Source organism: Anomaloglossus baeobatrachus, chromosome 4, assembly GCF_048569485.1.
Source record: "Anomaloglossus baeobatrachus isolate aAnoBae1 chromosome 4, aAnoBae1.hap1, whole genome shotgun sequence".
Taxonomy (NCBI): Eukaryota; Metazoa; Chordata; class Amphibia; order Anura; family Aromobatidae; genus Anomaloglossus; species Anomaloglossus baeobatrachus.
The window spans coordinates 568,909,736-568,935,352 of NC_134356.1; positions in this window are offsets into that span (position 1 = coordinate 568,909,736).

Genomic DNA, 25,617 nt, shown 5'->3' on the forward strand with positions numbered 1-25,617 from the left:
GCAGATACTAGCTGTTGTACACACAGCTTTGGAATTACATTACGGTAGGACTTGCAGATAATGCTGCTGAATGACTTTTATATTGACCTCAACATTGAGAAGCTGATTGTGTTTTCCATGATACACTGAAAATAAATCACCACTGAAAATTCACTATCATCCAGCACCAAAAATCATTCCATGGTATACAGCATTTGGAGTTCATGCACTCAACTTCTTAAAGTCCAACTTTACTCAAACATATAATGCAGCCTGTATAGGGATTTATGCAGGTCAGATCTATGCTGCTGTTGGATTGTTTCTTCAGCACTGACCTAGAGGAGCATTGTGATTACCTGTGAATTTCTCCCCCCTCAGTGAGAAAATAAAAATAGCTTTGTGAACTAAAAATAGTTTTTGACTCTTTAACTAGTCATTAAGCAAAGTTAAAAAAAAGATTAGGATGAACTGCTAGGACTCCAAAAAGCCCTTTAGTGCGAGGATCTAGGAGATTTTAAGGGGGTTGTCATTAGAGAAGAGGATACTGCTTTCGATTAAAACAGCCTGAAGACAGGTGTGGTACTGTTTTTGGAAAAACGTTGCCATACTTTTCTAATTTTGAACAACCCTTCTAATTAATCTCAATAATATAAACTTTGCATGGCAGAGAACTTGCTTGGTCCTTAAAGTCCATTTCAGCTGCCATCAGAAGAGAACTCCACATCCTGATTTGTCTTCAGAGACCATAGCTTCAGTGGCCTACCTTAAAACCTTGGAAGCTAACAACAAGGTGCTTTGCTGATTTACTAACCTCAAAACCCGCACTTTCTGTACCAAGGCTTGATCTTTGTGCTGCAGTACTGGCAGTGGAAATCGCCAAAGTCACTCCTAAGCAGTGGCACTTTATCTCCACTGGCCTGAGGCTAGCTGATCATCTGGAACTGGACTATTGTTTGCATCTAGCCTCAGCGACAACACATGGCTTTTGCCTACAAGCTTTCTACAAAAGGATCTTTGTTCTATTGATGCCAATGGTGCCTATGAGCTTATGAGACCAGAATCTGATGGGAAAATCAGGCTGTACATCCATGGTGCCAGGGCTGAAACTAAGGACTCATCACTTTGGGCGCTTCTCAAGTTTGTCATCCGTTGTGCAGGCTGGTGCTTGTCTAACTTGCATCACTCAGTGCCTCTTAGCAGAAAGCATCACTTGAGGTAGGACACTACTGCTTGACACAGCTCATGGCGGGGAGCATACCTCCACCTGTGTTAGGACATGGAACTTTCACCATTTGGATTGTTGGATTGGTGGGAGTATTCACATGTTGTGGCTTCCCCAATGAAAAGATGGTTTTAATATTGGACCTGTATCATCATCTTATTATGGACAATAGGCCACTAAACACAAATTTGGACTTTACAACTGTTCATAGTTTTATTGTTACATGTTTATGTGTTTCATTTCTTGTTTTTCAGGTATATAAAATGGCGGCAGACAGAAGACTTCATGTCAAGACTGGATCATTGTGAAATCTAAAGATTTCAGACAGGAAGTGTCATGTCCCATGACTTGGGAATCATTCAGTATTATATAGTCATTATATTTTCTCTTGTGTTACTATGCAATAAGGTTTGTCCTTTTTAGAAGGTTGTCCTCCCTCTCTCCCTGTAGTGTTCTGATGTCAGTAACCTCTCCCTTCTTCTGCAGTTAGTGTTTTTCAGCCATTTTGCTAGCATCATCTGTATGCAGCTCTGGTTCAGAATTGTCTTTCTTTACCTACTGTAACTGTGCATAATTACAAAAATTCAACAGAAAAAATAAAAATTTCTTCTAGAATCTTCATACATGCCTTTGCAGTCTAGTCAAGCTATTTGAAGAAGTTTCTAAAAGTGAGTAGTGGTATAAAGTGTGACATCCCAGGGCAGTGGGATACTCGGTCCCGAGCGTGTGGTGAACAGGGGAGTCATGGTCGCGGCCGATACCCGGTTCCGTGTCCCCAGGGGTCGATCCGAAGAAGGGTGAAAAAGTGGAAAAATAAGAATAAAATACATTAAAGAGTTTTAGACTACACCACTTGTGGCTATTTCGTAGGAGCCGCCACTGTGTGATCTTCCTGGGGCAGGTAGTATAATACAGCTCAGGTGTTCTGGCCCTCCGCAAGTAGGGCTAGGCCCCGGAAGAGGATGATGGTGGTTGTAGTATCCAGTGTGAGCTGATGATGCACCAATGTAGAAAGGATTCAAGCCACACAGGAACTGCAGTTTAAACTGGTTTTTACTCACTGTTCTAGTACCAGTGCCCTGGTGGTGCTGGTTTTCAGGTGTTCCCTCATCCTTTGTCCCCAGTGCCCGTTTGTGACTTGGTGAGCTGTCCTCCGTGAACACTTTAGTTTTTTATGGCTCCCCGTGGCCTAAAACATCTTGGGATCCCCACAGTTTCACAGTCGTGGCCCGTATAACAGGCAGCCTGGACAATTTTAATGGGTTGGACTCCTGTCCCTGTCCCCAGGTCCCCTCTTTGCTGCTTTACTCCGGACACTCAAGTTGGTGAGAGACCCTGATGATCCCCTCACCTGGCAGATTTAACAGATAGCTTGAAGCGTACTCTCGTTCAAGGCTTCTGCTCCCCACCTGTGCTGGATTCTGTGAGTCTTGGTCCCGCACTACTCTGGCAACCCTAGGTTCCTTGAGCACTGGCTCCTTAATCCACAGAAACCCTTCTTCTTTTTAGCTCCAGTTGTTTCTTCAGGTTGTAACACCTAGGACTACTGTCCTAAAACACTTCACTGTTATGATTCAGTGACCGAGGAGGATCAAAAGGGGCAAAAACTTGGAAACCCAGAGAATCACCAGAGTGGTTGGAAACTCAGCTGACTGCAAACCTGTAACTGACAACACGACTAGAAGTAGCCGTGGGACTTGCCTGCAACGAACTAGTCGCCTTGACACAGCCAGAGAGCTAATTATTCCTAAAGAGAGAAAAACAAGGAAAACTAAAAAACTAACCTGCCTCGGAGCAGTCCCCCAAAGATATAGATAGTCCCCAAACATGTAAAGCAAGATGAAACACTGTACACAGGTAGAAAACAGATTCAGCAAAGATGAGGCCAAAACAATCTATATAGGAAAGGACAGAAAAGAGCACTGTCTGCAGCCATGCAATATTCTAAAAAAAAACCACACCTGATAGGAAAAAAGCTGAGACCACACGGCCTCTCCCCCACTATATCCCTACTCTGGTGTTACTGGAATGCAAGCAAAACACTAATATAGAGGAAGGACCGAAATTAATACCAAGCATGACAAAACAAAAATACATTGTAGAATATGGAGCTGGGTACACAGACATTCTCAGCAGGAAATAATCCAACTCCACCCAGAACTCCACACAAACAGAAACCAGGAATCAAGCCGTAATACCACAGAAATAAAAACAACAAGAAAGTGGAAATAAACCAGCAAATGGTACAAAGACAAAACTTATCTGCTAGGAGTTCAGGTGGAAACAGAAGATAGGGCAGGCTCCAGAATATCCACAGCACCACAGGAGACAACATTGATCACCGGTCCAGACATAGAGAACACTGCTCAGTTATATAGGCCCAGTCTGAGCAGCCTGATTTCCAATCATCATCAGCTGTCTGGCTTGTGTTAAGCAGACCAACTCTACTACCAGCACTGGCCACAAGTGGAAGCCCCAACCAGGAACCGAGTCCAAATGTGTTCACAACACTTCCCTTTCTCTCACTTCTGGCTCCCTCAGAGTCTCTCTCCAACAACAACTGACTTTTCTCCTCCCGCCAACTCCCCACCTATCAACTAGCCCCGCCCCTTTTTGCATCTCTCCCTAGCAGATTGGATGCTTACCAACCAATAGGTGGCCATCCTTTAAATCTGTCTCTAGGCAGTTTTCCCAGGTTGGACATGGGGTTTAGTGTATGTGTGATGGTGTTGGTGTGTTTACCGGCACTGGTATTCTAAGGTTTGGGTTGTCCACAGTTGGTTACATATTTTATGGCACCTGATACCTCAGGGGTGCTACAAAAGAGACAACTTGCAGCTTAGTTATGGAGCCAGAATAGTGAAAATGTGCTCTCTCCCTGGCTCTGATCAGAGGTGGCAAGCCATTAACAGAGCACACTGTAATTGCACATTATAAGAAGAGAACAAAAGAACAGAAACCAGTACCAACTCTGCAAGTGACGTCACATCACGTACGGGACACAGCTAGTATGTGGAAGAGTGTGCTCAGGTCAGATGAGATCAAAGTAGAGCTTTTTAAGTTAAATATAAAACATTATGGGTGGTGGAAAACTAACACTGCACATCAGCCTGAAAACATTATCCCCACCATCAAATGTGTTGGAGGCAGCATCATGCTGTGGGGAGGCTTTTCTTCAGCAGAGACAGGGAATCTGGTCAGAGTTGATGGGAAGATGGAAGGAGCTAAATACTGGTTAATCCTTGAGGAAAATCTGTTAGAGGCTGGAAAATATTTTAGACTGTGGTGTTGGTTCACCTTCCAGCAGGACAACGACTCTAAACATACTACCAGAGCTACAATGGATGGTTTAGATCTAAACTTATTCATGTGTTTGAATTTCCCAGTCAAAGTTCAGATCTAAATCCCATTGAGAATCTGTGGCAAGACTTGAAAAATGTTGTTCACAGACATCTTCATCCAATGTCACTGAGCCTGAACTATTCTGCAAAGGAGAATGGCCATAAATGTCAGCCTCTAGTTGTACAAAGCTGGTAGAGACATATCCCAAAAGACTTGCAGCAGTAATTAAAGCAAGAGGTGACTCGGGGGACCTGATACAAATGCACACCATCATTTTCAGATTTATATTTTTGCAATATTTAGAAAAACATATTATTTCCTTTACACTTCACAAATACTTAATACTTTCTATAGGTATATCACATAAAATCCCCCCCAAAAAACATTTATGTTTGTGAGTGCAGCATAAAAAAATGTAGAAAAGTTGACGGAGTATGAATACGTTTTCAATGCATGGAATATTGTATATCCACTTAACCCCCAGGCAATTTTCCATTTGTAGTTGTTTTTTTTTTTTTGTTCCCTTTCTTCCGAGAGCCGTAACTTTATTATATTTTCATTATATTGCCTCATATAGGGCTTGTTTTTTGCGGGACAAGTTGCACTGTTAAGTTAAACCATAAGTTTTACCATATAGTGACACGCCCGCCCCAGGGCCAGGGGGGGACTTGGAATCGGGCCGGACTAGTCCGGGGACATCAGCGGTGGCGGGGGTCCGTCTCCGTGACCCTGGCGGTGTCTTTAATAAATGAAGGGGATGATGATGGTGATGATGGTAGTTGCAATTAAATGAAGTTTGTCACACCACTTGCGGTCTTCAGCTATGAGAGGAAGCCGCCGCTGTGTAATCTCTCTCACTGTTTGGGCTGATGGTGTGACGCAGCTAAGGCTGCTTTCACACTACGTCTTTTTAACATGCATCCTGAATGGTTTTTTGCTGCAAAAGCGGATCCTGCTTTTACAGCAAAAAATGCATGCAAACGCATGTCTTATTTTGCAGGATCCTGTCACTGGATGTTTAGGGGCGGGCATTGGAGTCATGTGATCGAGAGTGAGGGGAACTAAACGTGCCAGACTGGGAGCCGGCATCTGACAGCTGCGAGGCTCGTAACCAAGGTAAACATCGGGTATACTTGCTTGGATACCCGATATTTACTTTGGTTACGAGCGTCTGCAGCTGCTAGGAGCCGGGCTCCCTGCACACGTTACCAACGTAAACATCGGGTAACTAAGATAAATGGTTACCCGATATTTACCTTGGTTACGAGTGTCCGCAGCTCTCAGGTGGGGGAGAGGGAGGGGGGGAGACAGAGAGAGAGGGAGGGGAGAGAGAGGGAGAGAGACAGAGGGAGGAGAGAGAGAGACTGATCACGGAGGCTGGTTTCTGGGCATGCTCAGTAGAGTGAAAAAGCACCAGTGAGGGATTAATTATAAAACTTAGCTTTTAATTTTTCAGTTAAAATTGTGCAATATATTAAAAAAATACACACAGGATCACCCTGCGGGTAACCAAAGGTCCGTACTCCCACACAACGTCAGGGTACCTTTGGACGATTACCATCAGGGGGTAACCACCCTGTATGTTGGGGATCAATGGGGTCAAATTGTCAGTATGCAGGTAAGAGTATCAGGGATAAAGGACAATGGTCCCACTACCATACAGTTAGGTCCAGAAATATTTGGACAGTAACACAATTTTCGCGAGTTGGGCTCTGCATGCCACCACATTGGATTTGAAATGAAATCTCTACAACACAATTCAAGTGCAGATTGTAACGTTTAATTTGAAGGTTTGAACAAAAATATCTGATAGAAATTGTAGGAATTGTACACATTTCTTTACAAACACTCCACATTTTAGGAGGTCAAAAGTAATTGGACAAATAAACCAAACCCAAACAAAATATTTTTATTTTCAATATTTTGTTGCGAATCCTTTGGAGGCAATCACTGCCTTAAGTCTGGAACCCATGGACATCACCAAACGCTGGGTTTCCTCCTTCTTAATGCTTTGCCAGGCCTTTACAGCCGCAGCCTTCAGGTCTTGCTTGTTTGTGGGTCTTTCCGTCTTAAGTCTGGATTTGAGCAAGTGAAATGCATGCTCAATTGGGTTAAGATCTGGTGATTGACTTGGCCATTGCAGAATGTTCCACTTTTTTGCACTCATGAACTCCTGGGTAGCTTTGGCTGTATGCTTGGGGTCATTGTCCATCTGTACTATGAAGCGCCGTCCGATCAACTTTGCGGCATTTGGCTGAATCTGGGCTGAAAGTATATCCCGGTACACTTCAGAATTCATCCGGCTACTCTTGTCTGCTGTTATGTCATCAATAAACACAAGTGACCCAGTGCCATTGAAAGCCATGCATGCCCATGCCATCACGTTGCCTCCACCATGTTTTACAGAGGATTTGGTGTGCCTTGGATCATGTGCCGTTCCCTTTCTTCTCCAAACTTTTTTCTTCCCATCATTCTGGTACAGGTTGATCTTTGTCTCATCTGTCCATAGAATACTTTTCCAGAACTGAGTTGGCTTCATGAGGTGTTTTTCAGCAAATTTAACTCTGGCCTGTCTATTTTTGGAATTGATGAATGGTTTGCATCTAGATGTGAACCCTTTGTATTTACTTTCATGGAGTCTTCTCTTTACTGTTGACTTAGAGACAGATACACCTACTTCACTGAGAGTGTTCTGGACTTCAGTTGATGTTGTGAACGGGTTCTTCTTCACCAAAGAAAGTATGCGGCGATCATCCACCACTGTTGTCATCCGTGGACGCCCGGGCCTTTTTGAGTTCCCAAGCTCACCAGTCAATTCCTTTTTTCTCAGAATGTACCCGACTGTTGATTTTGCTACTCCAAGCATGTCTGCTCTCTCTCTCTAATGGATTTTTTCTTTTTTTTCAGCCTCAGGATGTTCTGCTTCACCTCAATTGAGAGTTCCTTAGACCGCATGTTGTCTGGTCACAGCAACAGCTTCCAAATGCAAAACCACACACCTGTAATCAACCCCAGACCTTTTAACTACTTCATTGATTACAGGTTAACGAGGGAGACGCCTTCAGAGTTAATTGCAGCCCTTAGAGTCCCTTGTCCAATTACTTTTGGTCCCTTGAAAAAGAGGAGGCTATGCATTACAGAGCTATGATTCCTAAACCCTTTCTCCGATTTGGATGTGAAAACTCTCATATTGCAGCTGGGAGTGTGCACGTTCAGCCCATATTATATATATAATTGTATTTCTGAACATGTTTTTGTAAACAGCTAAAATAACAAAACTTGTGTCACTGTCCAAATATTTCTGGCCCTGACTGTATATACATGTATTTTTGGATATAGCAATCCCATAGAGACAACAACATACAGCTTTGACCCCTTTATCACATGTCCAACACATAGGTAAAGCAAGAGTAAGGAAGGATCTCACCCATTTAGATGGTCTTCCGATGCTTTAAACAGCAATCTCTTAGTAGGAGGGGTCACAGCGGGGCTTGAAATCCGGGCTTGATGTAACTTGTCCTAAACCCCCTTGACTCCTTACAAGGACGGTCCACATCTGAGCCTATGACCTTGTATACAAAATGCCCCACATGCCTCCCGACGCGTTTCGTCACAGATGGTGACTCCTCAGGGGACCAAGCATGGATGAAAATGAAAAGGGCCAAGAAAAAGAGGATTGTGTGGCACCTGCAGGGTCCACACCCCAAATGCTGCAAACCGTTGTTCCCACAAATGCTGACCTATAAACATATGGTCAGGGCCCACACGGCCAATCCAAACAACCTCTAAACAGGTGCACTTCATTCCCTTAAGTGACCAGAATAAACACTCACCGCCCCTTTAGGAAAGTTCCGACTGAGTAGCACGTGGATCGGCGTTCCTCCTCCGTACAAACTCCATTTGCCCGGTGTGTGTATCACATTTCCGGGTTGTACATGCGAGAACGAGGCTTGGATCGCATCACGTGGTACAGACAGCACCACGTGACCAAGCACATGATCCGCCGCGTCATCGCATAGTTCAGAAGGATGCTGCGAGGTAGGAGAAAGCCCTCAGGGTCTCCAGGCAACCATGTAAATCAGACATTCCACGTGGTGCTGACCAGCATCACGTGTTCCATCACGTAACCGCCTCTCTCAGAGGCAATATTGACAGATGGAAACTCGCCCCCAAGGCATCCAGTGGAGATGTTATAGGCACTCGTGCCGTCCGTTCAGTCCTTTATCCCTGATACTCTTACCTGCATACCGACAATTTGACCCCATTAATCCCCAACATACAGGGTGGTTACCCCCTGATGGTAATCGTCCAAAGGTACCCTGACGTTGTGTGGGAGTACGGACCTTTGGTTACCCGCTGGGTGATCCTGTGTGTATTTTTTTAATATATTGCACAATTTTAACTGAAAAATTAAAAGCTAAGTTTTATAATTAATCCCTCACTGGTGCTTTTTCACTAACCTTAATTGTGAGCATTGTCCCTGTGGAAACACCAATTGGTGGTTCCTTTGCTACTTATCATGCTCAGTAGAGCAATCAGGATCCTGCCTATCAGCACGCCAGCGTTCACATGCGTTTGCGTGCTGTTTAGTCAGGATCCAGCAATTTGCAGAAGTTGGACGCAGCTCAAAAACGCTACAAGTAGCGTTTTTGAAAGATGTTTGTGAAGGGGTGACAGGGGTGCCTCGGGGATTGTAGTCGTGGCCCCTTCTGCTAGGCTTACCCGTGGTGCCGCTGTCACTTTGGGGACAGGAGATGACTTGGTGGGGCAGAGTGTGGTGGTGCAGACGCCGTCGTCAGTTGTACAGAGACTCTGCAGACATGGATCAATTGAACCAGCAGGCATTTTTTATTAAACACTTCTTCTTCACAGAGGCACAACACTTCAGGTGACTTCACACTTTTTGCTGAGGGGAAAAACCTGTTCCTGTGGTCTCCTCCAGTGGGGATGTGCCCGGCTAATCCACTTCACCTGGCTCCCACTCCGGCTAACACCTACTGGACCCACACCAGTATTGCTTCGCACTTGAGGCTACTCCTTCTCTTCTTTTCTCCGGCTTTCCTATTCACCCAGCTCCCACACTCTGCCCCTTCTGCTTCTTCTCTCCCGTCCCGGACTCAACTGCCTGCTGGCTCTAACTTTTTCCCTCACAACTCTTCTTCACCCTCCCCTTTCTTCGGCCGGCTCCTCCTTTCCTCTGCCCTGTTTCTGTGGAGACAGCCGTCCCACCCGGCCACCAGGGGATCCCACTAAAACAGTGTAATAACATTAAAACATTTTTATTAAATAACATCAACATTCCGGGGAAACTGTACCTCATTGTAAGGGGTCTGCCCACCCCTTACATACCTCCCCTCTTTAAGCCTAAGCCTCCCGGCAAGGCACAAACCTAAAAACCACATTTAAGTAATAAAGTCATTTTAATAAAACTACAGACATGTCCACCTTCGGGCCCGCGCAAGGGGCGCACAAGTCCGGCGCCCGGAGTCCCTCCTGGGAGCTCCCGGTGTTAGTAGGTAACGTGCCCGGAGGCTTTCAGTAAGCACTCCCGGTCTTTACAGGTCTTCTGCCCGGAGGCTTTTGCAGCACTCCCGGTCTTAGTAGGCAGGAACACTAAACCACAGAGTCTTTTTCAACAACACGGAGGGAGCCCCTGGCTCAGTCCAGCGTCAGGCTCCTTCCGGGCTCAGCAGCTTGAACAGGTTGTAAACGGTAAAACTTTTCCGGCTCTTGAACAATGCCGGTCTCCAAACAAACAGGTCCATTATCTCCCGGTCATGACAGTTCACTCAGGGCGATAAGCACGTTGCCATTCAGCCCGTTGAGCCTTCACGTAGTCAGACAAGGACTGACCAGGCAACCGGCGCAGCCTCTGGAAGGGTTCATAGTTGACGGTTGGCTCCGGTGTCTCAGTCTCCGGTCTTGTCTCCTCAACTCCCGACGGGGGTGATGGGGTCGCTGCACGGGACGGCTGGGGGCTGCCCATGACGATTACTGGGTGAGTAACCAGGCTCTGTTGTATAGCCAGCACCGCCGGGGTCCCCTTCTCTGAGTCAGCGCTCGGTCTGGTCATGACTTCAGGTGCTACTGCCAGTGTGCTTCTCGGGCGGGAAATCTCAGCTAGTACCGGTCTTTGCTGTGTACGCCGCCGGTATTGGCATTCTTCCCACTCGATTTCTTGCTGCCATTGTGCAGCCTCTTGGGTAGTGGGCATCCGGGTCACTCCTACTGCGAATAGGCCCCAACATCCCACCTCTCTCATGAACCTCACCTTCTCTCCCGGGTATAAGGTATGAAGGCGTTGTGGTAGGCCCTTAGTGTTCAGGTTCACCCGGTTGTAAAAGTAATGGTCACAGGTCTCTTCATCCTCGATGAAACCATAGCCCTCTTTCTGGTTGAACTTTACTACGGTACCGACGGTACACTGTCGTTCGAACTCATCACTCCGAGGACTGGTCATCGTTTCGCGGGCCACGGTCTCGGCCAGCAACCTCTCCTGTACCGGGTCGGGTTCAGGTGATGGGGACTTCCGCCGAGTCTGGGACGACGGCTTCACTGGATCCCAGAAGAACCCCCACTCGTCCTTTTCTAGCTCCCGGGCGTGTGGTTCTTCCGGGGTCGGAACTGTTGCGTGGGTTGAAGATCCCACCGCGACCGGCGGGGGTACCTCCGGGCACCGATAGGGAGTTCCCAGGAGTCTGTTTCCCGACGGCAGCTGTGCCGTGTAAGTAGCTCGGACCTCGGTCGTGGTCTCTCCGGTCGCGGCGTCCCGGGTGGTAACCCAGGTAACCTTCGTGGGCCGCTCCGGTCCTCCGGGCACAGCCGGTAAGTTAGGGGTGAGTCCTTCCGCAGCCGCAGCCGCAGCCACAGTCGGCTTCGGGTGACCTCTGCCCAGGCTAGTCGCGACCGATGCAGCCACCGCAGCTTGCTGTCTTTCTGAGTTCTCCATCTTGCTCGGCGTCACTTTCTGAGTAGTTGCTTCTGGTAATGGCTTCGGGGACAGTGGAGATGCTGGGGAAGGTGGAGGCGGGCCTTCTTTTCCCGCTCTTGAGTACGCTCCACCCCCAGTCTCGCACATCACGTCGACCCGGCCAAGGCGGCTCTTCTTTCTTGCCGCAACACCGCCCACTTCACATGTTTTTCTCGGCATCCTGGGGCCAGCACCTCCCCTCTTTGAGCGGCACACTCCGCACTTCTTTTTCTTCACCGGCCAGCCCCAGGTTCTTCTTTTGGCGCCAATTCTTCACGCGCTCCCTGTGTCCATGAAGACGGCGGCCATCTTGTCGCCATCTTGTGCCCGGTCCAACGCCTTAGGCACCACTTCTTCTTCCCACCATGGGATCGGGACCCTTCGCCAATAATCCGGATCCTGTGCCCTAAGCGCCACTTGGTCTCCATCTTCTTGAATCGGGACCCCTTGCATATAATCTGGATCCTGCCGACTACGCCACATGTAACGGGGTGACAGGGGTGCCTCGGGGATTGTAGTCGTGGCCCCTTCTGCTAGGCTTACCCCTGGTGCCGCCGTCACTTTGGGGACAGGAGATGACTTGGTGGGGCAGAGTGTGGTGGTGCAGACGCCGTCGTCAGTTGTACAGAGACTCTGCAGACATGGATCAATTGAACCAGCAGGCATTTTTTATTAAACACTTCTTCTTCACAGAGGCACAACACTTCAGGTGACTTCACACTTTTTGCTGAGGGAAAAAACCTGTTCCTGTGGTCTCCTCCAGTGGGGATGTGCCCGGCTAATCCACTTCACCTGGCTCCCACTCCGGCTAACACCTACTGGACCCACACCAGTATTGCTTCGCACTTGAGGCTACTTCTTCTCTTCTTTTCTCCGGCTTTCCTATTCACCCAGCTCCCACACTCTGCCCCTTCTGCTTCTTCTCTCCCGTCCCGGACTCAACTGCCTGCTGGCTCTAACTTTTTCCCTCACAACTCTTCTTCACCCTCCCCTTTCTTCGGCCGGCTCCTCCTTTCCTCTGCCCTGTTTCTGTACCTCATTGTAAGGGGTCTGCCCACCCCTTACATGTTAAAAAACTGCAAGTCGCTGGATCTTCACTATAACGCACGCAAACGCAGGTGAACGCATGTTAACGCGAGTCCATTGCAAATGCATTGAAATGAAAACGCATTTGCACTGGATCCGTTTCTGCGTTAAAAAAACGTTCAGGACGCATGTTAAAAAGACGTAGTGTGAAAGCAGCCTAAGATGTTTCAGCTCTCCGCAAGCAGAGCTAGGCCCAAGGGAGGATGATGGTGATTGTAGTGACAGTGGCGCTGAGGTACAGGGTGACGGCAAGTAAACAGCAACACAGGGGCTGCAGTTCAAGTTGTTTACTCACTAATTGTCCTTTCTGCCCGCAGGGTGACGGTCTCCACCAAGATGGGCTACAGGCGATCCCGAACTCTTCGGATCTCGGTGCTGGTATTATGACTGGTGGGCTCTTCCTCTATGCGCTCTGTTGTTGGCGGCTCCCCGTGGCTTAAAGCTACTTGAGGTCCCCTTCTTGTATGTACAAGTCCCGGTCCGTTCGCAGGCAGCAGGAACCTGTAGTGGGCTGGATCTAAGTCTCAATTCCCAGGCTCTATGTGCTCTATGTGACACTGTGGTGGATGAAGAAACGTGGAATCCTCTCTCCCGTTAGATTTATTAGGTGAGCTTGAAGCGTCCCCTAACCTAGGGCTCTATACCCCGACTGCGCCAGTGCCAGGGGAACTGACTCCGTATCCCACCGGCAAACGTAACTCCTATGTCCCACCGACGTCACTGGGTGAGCTCCTCTCTCTACCAAAGTCCCTCCTGACTCCCTACTCCAACTGTCACTAACGGTTCTTTTGCTCCTCCCACTCCCTGGTGACTCCTCCTCCCCGACTCTGAGTCCTGGATCCAGTGAATCAGGAGTCCCTAAGCGCGGTAGCATCCTATAGACCCAACTTCTGTGATGACCCCCTTTGTGGCCCAACCTTGGTCCCAGTCCCTATTGGAGAGGGAAGTCTACAGTGTAAAGTATGTGGTGTTGTGTGGAAATGTGATGCCCTGGACAAGCCAGGTAGTCACAGGTAGGCCCTTGCACAAACACCCGTCCCCTAACAAGGTAACAGCAGCCAACCTAAAAACCCTGAGTCACCCCTCTCAGGTCTTGGAGTTCACACCAGGAGGCGGAGCCAGGTGGTTGGCCACGTCCATGGAGGAATTCAGATAGCCTGAGGTGGGAAAAACACAAGCAGATGAAGTTAGGAAGGTGAAGGAGAGTAGTTGCAAAGGAGTGAACGTCTGTCAGGGATCTGGGTCGTAGCCCGGATACCCTGTGGCCAGGAGGCAGATGGTGGTTGCCGCCTGCAGGAGCCGGGAAGACGGCTGGTGGAACTGTAAGGGACCGGGACAGGGTAGTGGCCCGCCGGTACCGAACCGGGGAACCAACTGGAAACTGGAGCACCAGGAGGGATACTCAGACCCAGAACGAGGTCCAGAACCCACTGGACCACGTCGAATTTACTGATTGAGGTCTGGACCTTAGGTCCTTTCCCGTCCCAAGACCCGAAAAACAGGAACAGCCCACCGAGGGGGATAGAAAGCCATCGCACACAGGCAGAGAGATCCCACGGGCCAGCGCCTGCAGGCAAACGGGTTCCCCGACACACATAAAGACATGGAGCGGACTACCGTTGCTGAAGCATAGGCAGTCAAATTCTACAAAACGAGGTGCAGGAGAAAGGTGGGAACCACCGAACCGGGTGGGGGACAAAGCGCAGCATTCTGCGGGCACCGACCACAATCATTTTGGTTTACCAGAGACTCCGGTGTATCTGTCATAGTGAGTACAACAGTGCCCTCGGGCCGTGCACCGCGCCGCACCAACACGCCCGAACCTCGCATCCACCGGGCCCCGGGACCATCATCCCCTGCCCACGGAGGGGTCAACACCAGGCTGCACAACACCGTAACCGGGAGCCTAGTTAACGGCAGTGGTGGTGTCCACACTCACCACATCCCGTGGGTGGCGTAGCACCAGCTTCCCTTCAGAGCGACATGACCCCCGGGAGCCACCCACCGAACGAGCCCGGACCCGAGCGGCTCGGGTGTGGCCGAGCGCGGGGCGGTACACATTGACTCTTCTGGCGTCACGAACAGTATTCAAACCCATCCACTTACCGGTAGAAGTGCGCCTTGAAGTAGAAGGCAGCGGTGACCCGTTGAAAAATTTCAGAATCCGCCATCTTGTCACTATCCCTTGGCACGAAGTTTCCCGCCAGACCCGTCTTCCCCGCGAAAAGAGCGCAAGAGTTGAAGCCCCGCCCCCTGGGAACAGAGCGGTGCAGGAAAGCGTGCGGCTAACAAGTGAAGCTGAGCAGAAAGAGCGCCGAGTGCCGCGAAAAGACCAAGGGGGGCGGGTGAAGACCCTGTTCCATGTGACCGAGTGGATAAAGGGCAGGGACTCCAGGACTCTGCCACCCATTTGGTTCCTGGACACCAAGGCAACAACATGACAGAATTCCCGGAGCCCGCGCCCGGAACAGCGGCGTGGGTGGAAGCCCGGACGTCTCTGATGTGCTGCCGATTGCAAGCGCAGGTGAGGTACCTCATGGAACGATGGGTGGCCGAGATGGGGGAGATAGCTTCGGCTGTGCGGGCACGTGAGATGGAGGCGAATTTGGAGGAGCAGGCGAGCGACCCACGCCCCTATGTCCTCGAGGGACCGGCCAGCGCGGCTGAGGGACCCGGTCTTCCCCTGCTTCCCCAGTTGCCTCCTCCACCACCCGTACCGGTTGTCGCTGCTTCCCCGCTCGGTCCACTGCCCCCGACAGCGGCGGCGGAGCCCGTCCCATCAGCCTGTGAGGGCCCACCTGTGGAAGCAGCCCCCTGGACGGCCGCTTGTTCGGCCCGCACCGATCCCGCTGCCATGGAAGGTGCCCGTTCCCAGAGCGGACCCGTCGGTCCCGGAAGTGACCCTGCCCCAGAAGGTCCAGGCCCCAGCAGTCCGCCCGGCCAAGATAGAGGTGGATGTTGCCCGGAGACCCGCCCAGCAGGCAGAGCTGGCTGCTCCCCGATCCCAGGCCTCGGCTGAGGCATCGCAGGGTTGTCGCTGCAAGGCAGCACAGCAGGCCTCAACACAGCGGGGTTCCCCAGTGAAGGTGCCGGTTGTAGCTGGCACGGGGGAGCTCCGGCTGGGCCCAACCCTTGCGCAAAGGAGCAGGTAGACGCTCCATATTGGGAGTGGCAGCAGCGCCAGCTGGGCCGGGAGATTGCGGCCCGGGAAAAGAAGAAGGCAGAAGTGCTGGCCCGGACTATTAAAGAAAAGGAGAACCTCCAGAGTACCACCTACCGGGTACGGGCCCATGAGGGCCAGGTCCGGCGTTTTGACTCCCAGCATGGATGGGGGTTCATCTTTGAACCGGGCCTGGAGGCCGAGATTTTCGTTTCTTGTCGGGATGTCTATCCTCACCTCCCGATGGGCCATCCGGATCGGGATCTGGTGCCCGGCGACCTAGTCATCTACACCCGGCACTGCAGGGAGAGGGGCTGGTTTGCCCTCAAGGTCAGAAAGAGGGTAAGCCGTGATGTCCAGAGGCGACCCCAGTCTCCTCCCCCACCTTACAGCTCCGAGGTCGTGGTTGAGGAAGAATATGAGGAGCAGCAGGAGTAAAAAGGTAGCGGATTCCGGCTACCTCATTTGTTGTTGGCCCCCGTTGGGACCCTGTTGACCCCAGTTTGTCCTGTTTACCCATGAACAAGGCCGAGAACTTGCAGGCCACCCAATACCTTTTGGGTTTGTAAATAAGTCCCGGACCGCACTTTAGGTCCCACAGCCTCCGGAGAGGCAGACTGGAGAAAGGGCCTGTGGGAATGTGATGGCCGAGGCCCTGTCACCAATGGAACCGGTGACAATCCTCTGGGTCAGGGGTCCACTGGACGTGGGGTCTCTGAGAGACTGCCGGGTAAGGAACTTTTTACCCGGCCCGTTTGGGCAACACCTTGACCCATTCCTGTTCCTGGACTGGGGAAAAGGGGTGCTGCCTGTTTCTTAGAGGCAGCATCAAGGCTAGGTTTGGTTGGGTGGGCAACTGGAAGGACCTGGTACCGTTATCATTAATAAAAATATTTATATATATATGTGCAACGTTCAAGAATGTGCCTCTCGCAAGAGATGATTTCCATATCTGCTTAAAATGTAAAAAGTTTAGTATACTTGTACCTGTTTTCCCATTTATCTTTTACAGCAAACAAAAATAAACCGGTGGTGGTCGGGCAGCCCGCGGACGGTCTGCATTAAACCAAGGGGGAATATGATGCCCTGGACTAGCCAGATAGTCACAGGTAGGCCCTTGCACAAACACCCGTCCCCTAACAAGGTAACAGCAGCCAACCTAAAAACCCTGAGTCACCCCTCTCAGGTCTTGATGTTCACACCAGGGGGCGGAGCCAGGCGGTTGGCCACGCCCACTGAGGAGTTCGGATATCCTGAGGCAGGAAAAATACAAGCAGATGAAGTTAGGGAGGTGAAGGAGAGTAGTTGCAAAGGAGTGAACGTCTGTCAGGGATCTGGGTCGTAGCCTGGATACCCTGTGGCCAGGAGGTAGACGGTGGTTGCCGGCTGCAGGAGCCGGGAAGATGGCTGGTGGAACCGTAAGGGAAGTGGTAGTGGCCCGCCGGTACCGAACCGGGGAACCAACTGGAAACTGGAGCACCAGGAGGGGTAATCAGACCCAGAACGAGGTCCAGAAGCCACTGGACCACGCCGAATTTACTGATTGAGGTCTGGACCTTAGGTCCTTTCCCGTCCCAAGACCTGAAAGATGGCAACAGCCCACCGAGGGGGATAGAAAGCCATCGCACAGGCAGAGAGATCCCACGGGCCAGCACCTGCGGGCAAACGGGTTCCCCGACACACATAAAGCTGGGGAGCGGACTACCGTTGCTGAAGCATAGGCAGTCAAATTCTACAAAACGAGGTGCAGGAGAAAGGTGGGAACCACCGAACCGGGTGGGGGACCAAGTGCAGCCGGCTGCGGGCACCGACCACCATCCTTTTGGTTTACCAGAGACTGGTAAACTGGTGTATCTGTCATAGTGAGTACAACAGTGCCCTCGGGCCGCACCAACACGCCCGCACCTCGCAACCAGCAGGCCCTGGCACCATCATCCCCTGCCCACGGAGGGGTCAACACCAGGCTTCACAACACCGTCCCCGGGAGCCTAGTTAATGGCAGCGGTGGTGTCCACACTCACCACAACCCGTGGGTGGCGTCACAAACTTAAATCCCTAAACACCACGGCCCCGGCCGTGAAACTCCCCACCGAAGATCACCCTCCTTCACGTAGCGCCAGCTTCCCTTCAGAGCAACGTGACCCCCGGGTGCCGGAGGCGCTCGAGCCACCCACCGAACGAGCCCGGACCCGAGCGGCTTGGCTGCGGCGGAGCGCGGGGTGGTACAGAACCGGCACTGGTCACCAAGGAATCCGGGATGAGCACAGCACCTAAAATCAGATGCAGTACCCTGTGGCGCATGGGACAATAGTATACTGGAAAACGTAAACAAATTCCAAGTTCGATACTCCAGTATAGTTGTTTTTTAGGTTTACACTTCGGAATTCTCCAGCACTTTGTTTTCATCCATTTCTAGGGGCTTCTTATAGTATGTTTGGGGTCATTATCCTGCTGGCAGACCCATGATCTAGGATGCAAACCCAGATTTCTGGCACTGTGCGCTACAATGCAACTCAAAATCCTTTGGTAATCATTAGATTTCATGACAGTTTACACACAGCTACGGCACCCAGTGCCAGAGACAGCAAAACCAACCTCAAAACATCTCTGAACCTCCACCATATTTGACTGTAGGTGTTGTGTTCTTTTCTTTGTAGGTCCCATTCTGTTTTCGGTAAACAAGAACTAACAGAGTTAAATAGATGGGTAGAGTGCTCAAAAAGGGACTAACATGTAATCTCAACCCTATTTTAAAATGTGCAATTTTTATTAATATTCATTAAAATGTACCCACAAACAGACACACAAACATATAAATAAGAATGGATCACATTATCCTTGTAAATAACCAAGGAGTTTTATATACACACTCACTTTAGGAAAGGGAAGGGAAACTAATATAGCCCTATAAGGGTACTGTATCCCGACCTAACAACGGAGGGTATGACACCATAAGTTTCCGGGCGCCCCCGTTCTACGTCGGCTCTCCCTCTCCCTGACCCTGATATAGGGATGGGATGGAAAGCCTTATAGTGGTGCTTGCACAGTACAATATATATGAGTTCCCAAATGGTAAAACTCCTCCCTGTATTGTTTTCCTTAGATCAAGAAGGTATCAATTTACTGATCTATAACCAGGAATTCCTATTCATGATACTAGCACTGTACAAGACGTATAGACTTCTATTCCTAACAAATTATCTTTATGCAAGGTAGTGATCCATAAGAGTTATTTACAACCACATATGTTACAGGGTGGTATACCCCAAAAGTATATTACAGTCACCTAGAGTCATATCACAAGGGGCTCAGAATCTCCCCATTATACCCCAGGAGCTGAAAGAAAAATGGGATACAGACACCCCTGCAAATTACTGCAAAATAGAAAAGATTGCTCCAATCATATTCTATATAATATAGTATAACAGGGAGAAAAGATGAATTACTTCCCTGAGAAGCAGGAATCCAGGCCTGCCAGGCCTCAACGCGTTTCTCCTCTCCCTTCAGAGGTTCATCAGGAGGCTAAGGGGAGACGGCAGCGGGTCCTGTTCAATAACAATCCATGGCTGTACTGGATTCCTGCTTCTCAGGGAAGTAATTCATCTTTTCTCCCTGTCATCAGTAGATCAGTAAATTGATACCTTCTTGATCTAAGGAAAACAATACAGGGAGGAGTTTTACCATTTGGGAACTCATATATATTGTACTGTGCAAGCACCACTATAGGGCTTTCCATCCCATCCCTATATCAGGGTCAGGGAGAGGGAGAGCCGACGTGGAACGGGGGCGCCCGGTAACTTATGGTGTCATACCCTCCGTTGTCAGGTAGGGATACACTACCCTTATAGGGCTATATTAGTTTCCCTTCCCTTTCCTAAAGTGAGTGTGTATATAAAACTCCTTGGTTATTTACAAGGATAACGTGATCCATTCTCATTTATATGTTTGTGTGTCTGTTTGTGGGTACATTTTAATGAATATTAATAAAAATTGCACATTTTAAAATAGGGTTGAGATTACGTTTTCGGTAAACAGTAGAATAATGTGCTTTAGCAAAAAAGCTCCATCTTGGTTTCATCTGTCCACAATACGCTTTCCCAGAAGAATTTTGGCTTACTTATGTACTGTATATTTTGGCAAACTGCAGTCTAGCCTTTTTTGTAGGTGTCAGCAGTGGGGTCATCCTGGGTCTCCTGACATAATGTTACATTGTTACATTTCATTCAAATGTCGACAGTTAATGTAAGCTGATACTGCAATACCATGAGCCTGAAGGGCAAGTTAAATTTATTTGGAACTTAATTGAGGCTGCTTTACCCACCACCAGACTATCTTGCGTTGCAACCTTCCATTAATTTTCTCTGCCAACCACGTCCAGGGAGATTAGATACAGTGCCATGGGTTGAAACTTCTTGATTATGTTATGCACTGTGGACAAAGAAACAACATCTCTGAATCATAGGTCGCTGCTGGAAACTATGTTGTCAGAGTGTAATGCTGTTTGCAGAAGTTGCGTTTTTAGATAGTACTAGCTGTAGTACCCGGGCATTGCCAGGGATAGTAACTGTCTCTCTGTCTCTCTCCCAGTTTCTGTCTGCGTGTCGCTGTCGGTCTGTCTCTCTGTCTGTCTTTTTCTTTGTCTGTCTGTGTCTATGTCTCTGTCTGTCTGTTTCTATCTCTCTGTCTGTCTCTGTATCAGTCTATCTGTCTCTATGTCTCTGTGTCTGTCTGTCTCTCTATCTCTGTCTCTCTCTATGTCTGTGTCTGTCTGTCCGTCTCTTTCCCCGTCTGTCTCTTGTACCGTCTGTCTCTTGCCCCGTCTGTCTCTTTCCAGGTCTGTATCTTTCCCCGTATGTCTCTTTCCCCGGCTGTCTTTTTCCCCGGCTGTCTCTTTCCAGGTCTGTCTCTTTCCAGGTCTGTCTCTTTCCAGGTCTGTCTCTTTCCCTGTCTGCCTGTCTCTCTGTCTGTCTGTCTGTCTCTCTCTGGCTCTCTCTATCCGTCTCCCTACCAACATCATATTACCTCACACATAATCTTCTTATACCAATAATGTCATTTGTTCCTGTAGCAACTAATCACAGCGGTCCCATATAAGTCTATGGGGACCCAAATCAGAAGCTTAAAATAGTGGAAGAAAGGATAGGGGGATTAGAGCAGGTGCTTTATACTTAACAGTCACTGTGTGGCTCTAACACTACTTCCAGGGCCGCTCATTCACCTAATACATATGCCGTGCTTCCTCTGCCCACCAGAAGTCACTGCATCTCTGATTTGGTTGCAGTCAGACGTGTCCCCACCCTGTGTGACAGCTTGTCTGACTGCAACCAATCACAGACACTGTATGTGTGTGTCTAGAATAAGAATAAATAAATTAAAAAAAAATGGGGTAGGGTCCCCTCACATTATGATATCCAGTACAAATAATGCATACGGCTACAGGTTGCAGCCCCCAGCCTTGTGCCTATCTTGGCTTTGTATCAAATTAAGAGTTTTTGTCTGCACCCCAATTCGAAATAGTATTTTGCCCAGGAGACAAACTGAATCCCTTTTTGGTTTCTGGCAGAACCAACACTAGGAACATATGTTTGCTAATTAAGTAGCTAGGGGAGTGGTCCCATTCCACGTTCATTTGACACACTCATAGATCCTTTTAGTATAGATACTGTACCTAGTCTGTGGGAGCATACAGGTTACTTATGATTAAGGACTCTTTTCTTTTAACTTTTAGTCCGAAACGTGTTAAGGTCACCTGAATGTTTTCCAGCCTGCTGTTTCAGCATGATAAATATTTTTAACGTATATAAATAAAGGATTTTTTTATATATATATGCCTTCTGAATATTAGTAATGGGAGGCATCTGTGAGACCCCAATTACTAATTTGTAAGTGAAAAGAAATAAACACAAACACCGAAAAAATCTTTTATATGAAATAAAATACATAAAATCCACCCTCTTTCACCTCTTTATTAACCCCCAAAACACCCAGCTCTGTCATACTCTGCACGAGGTCCACAACAATTCTGGCTTTGCTACATTACTGAAGGCACAGCGTCAAGGCATAGAACATGACTGCCCCCTGTGAGCTTCAGGAAGAGACTGAGCCACAGCGATGAGCGGAGACATTTCTCAGGTTATTTGCAATCAAAGTTGAAGGTTCCCATAGTCCTCCACCTGTGATCGCAGGTAACCTGACTTCAGGTGATCTCAGTGAACTGAGTTACCTCACCTCAGCTGAGGTCACCAAGTTCACAGCCCTGCATCTCATGACAGAAAATTGCAGGGTTTTTTGCCAAGAGATGTAGATTTGGTGCTGAAATTTCAGCACCATATTCCTGCACCTAATCTACACCTCCACTGTCAATATTTTATTCTACACGCTGGAAGTATTTGTATGAAGATAATATACATGCTTCACTTTTTATTATGAACAGCAATAAAAGAGTTGGAAATTTATCCTGAGTGATGACTGATACACTCCACAGTGCCGGATTATTCCTTTCCTTTCCATGATTGCCACAGGTGATGGTACCTGCCTTCCCGAGCAGCAGGAGGATTCAGAATACGCTTCTAAAGGGGTGAGCTGAACTTTGTATGTTCTCATCTACACCTCCTGGCAAAATAATGCATCAAAACAAAATGCGGTTTTGATGCGATAGTGATGCAATTTTTTTTGCGAGTACGGTAGGTGTAGATTGGGTGCAGGAATATGATGTAAAACTTTCAGCACCAAATCTGCATCTTTCAGCCAAAAAATGCACAAAAATGGTTTTGACGCCATTTCAGTGTGTTTTTTTTTGACAGGAGGTGCAAATTTGCTGCTGAAATGTCTGCACCAAATTTCAGAACAAAATTTGAACCTCCTGGAAGAAAAACACACCGAAATGGCGTCAAAACTGTTTTTATGCATTTTTTCGTCAAGAGGTCCAGATTTAGTGCTGAAATTTTTACATCATATTCCTGCACCTCATCTTCACTTCCTGGCAAAAACATGCATCACTATCGCATCAAGACTACATGCTGTTTTGATATGTTTTGCCAGGAGCTATAGATTTTGTGCAGGAATATGGTGTAGAAATTTCAGCACCAAATCTGCACCTGTTGGCAAAAACGCTGGTTTCTGTCAGGAGATGCAGGTCTGTGAACTCAGTGACCCCAGTGACCTGAGGTGAGGTCACTGAATTTAATGAGGTCACCCGAGGACAGGTTACCTGTGGTCACAGGAGGAGGACTGTGGGAACCTCCAACTGTGATAGCAAATTACCTGAGTGAGGTCACCACTCATTGCTGCAATTCAGACTCTGCCTGAAGCTCACAGCAAGCGGTCATGTTCTATGCCCATGTGTTGTGCCTTCAGTAATGTAGCAGAGCCAAAATCATTGAGGGACTTTGTGTGGATTACATTAGACCTGAGTGTTTTGGGGGTTAATAAGGGGTGAAAGAGGGGAGGGGGGATGTAGTTTATTTCAAATAAAGGATTTTTTCGATGTTTATTTCTTTTCACTTACAGAATAGTAATGTGGGGTATCATAGACCCTCCCCATTACTAACCTAGAGCTTAGTTGCAGCTGTGAGCTGTTACTAACCCCTTATTAAACTGATTGCCACTGCACTTGGGATGAGCAGAGTAAACTGCCAGAATTGTTGCGTCTAATGGATGTGACAATCCTGGGCAGCTGCAGGCTACTATTTTTAAGCTGGTGGGAGACCCAATAAGCATGGGTCTCCCCAGATAGAGAATAGTAGCCTCCAGCTGTTGGCTTTATTATGGCTGGGTATCAAAATTGGGAGGGATCACACGCCTTTTTATTATTTATTTCAATAAAAAAAAATGCAAGCAGTCCTTCTTATTTTGACACACAACCAAGATAAGCGTATGGCTGAAGGCTGCAGCCTGTAGCCATATTCTTTATCTGTGCAGGATATCACAATTTAGTGGGGCTCTATGCCAATTCTTTTATTTATTTATTTTTACAGCAATATAGACACACACAGACAGCGCCCCTATTTGAAAGCAGTCAGACACGCTGTCACACAGGGTGGGGGTGTGTCTGACTGCAACCAATCAAAGACATGGGGATTGCCAGTGGGCGAGAGAAGCAGTGCAAATGCATGAGGTTAATAAGCGGCCCCAGAACCTGTGTACAGGCGCACGGGAGACTCGGTAAGTATAACTTGCCTGCTTTCCCCCTTCTTTAGTTATTTATCCTTTATTTCTTTTAATTACCCGAGTTGGGACCTGAATCATTACCCGGAGTTCCCTGAGAACTCTGGTCCCGGGGTCGGTGTTCGGGTACTTTTGAACCCATGTAGATCTTTTACAGTCCGGGTCTTCCCAACACTTTTGGCCAAGACTGTATATACATATATTCTAAAATAATTGTCAGTCTGTAATTCACATTAAAATGACATACAGAGTCAGACAGGCAGTAAATTTAGTTTGGTAGCTCAGGATTCTTTTTGGCTTGAGGTAAACATATAGTCATCACAGGTATCTAATGGAGTCTTTGTTTGAGTCTATAAAAGTGGGTTTTTTTTTTTCGTTTACATGATAGAGTAATAGCATGGACATTAATGAAGGAAGAATACTCGAGGCAGTTTCTTTCTTCAGTGAATACAATGTCCTTTGAGACAGGACTTTTAAGTACTGCACTTTGCAGTGTGTCGTATCCAGTGGCTATTTCGCATGTATGTAATCTTACAGCCGGACACATAAACAGTAGTTTTGTGAGAGCTATAAGTAAGCACTACAGTATTTGCATTATGAACCCCTCTCCCTCCCATATAGAGAACAATATTTGCCAGACATATTAGGGATATAATTCCATCCTCTTTGCTGCATTCAGACAACCTGCAGCAACATAAACTACTCCCAGACAAAACCTGCCACAGGATCGATATCCAAATGAGAAGAGTGTGAATTAGATGAGAAAGCTGGCTCGTGCATATAAATAGATCTGCAAAATTCTCCCCATCGGTCCTCTGAGGCAAAACAAACACCACTAGGACGCACAAAGAGGTCACAGTGATACTACTGACTGCTACAACAAAGTAGTGAGAAGTGTTTTGACGCAACCACTTGCTTGCTGTAGGGCAACATGACACTGGGAAAACAAGTACGTTACTACGAAGCATGTGCTGACATGATGTTTTAAAGGAACTGGTCAGGTATTAACCTGCAGATATAGGCTTAATCTACAGGGCAATAGAATTTTGAAGGGCCCAGCCACGATACTGAAAGTGCGGCACGTGGGAGAAAATAAATTTTATTCTTCCCTGAGACGGCTGTAGGCATGTGCCGTCGCTTTGACTAACAGAAGACTAAGCAGCGCATCAGTGCAGAGCCAGCTGTCAGTCAAAGTACTGGGGCGTGCTTACACTCCCAGCTTACTGTGCACTGAGCGGTGACTGCTGCCGCGTCGAGACACTTACATGACTGAATACCAGCAGCTCCTGGGAGGAATAAAGTTCATTTCCTCCCGGATGCCACACTTTCTGTAGAGTGACTGGGCACCTTACTGACACTATTAACCTGCATTATCACGATTTAGGCCTGTATCGGATGCTGTGGCTTGATTATTTCACCCTGCTCTGGCCTAGTCATGTCAAGGGTTAGCTCCTCCCTGCCTCACTCCGGGTCCTGGGACTCTATATCCTGGTGCTGCACCTCCGATTCAGTGGCAGTTATAGTCTATGCTCTGTAATGTGTGTTTCTGGCTCTGGTGGGTTACCCGATCTGTCCTACCTACCGAATTTCCCATTCTGCCCATATCCTCCTCCGTTTGTCTGTCTTTTCCCAGTCCCAACCTGCTCTTCCTGACCCACTCATCCTACTCTTGCTTGAGACTTGGACTTCCCG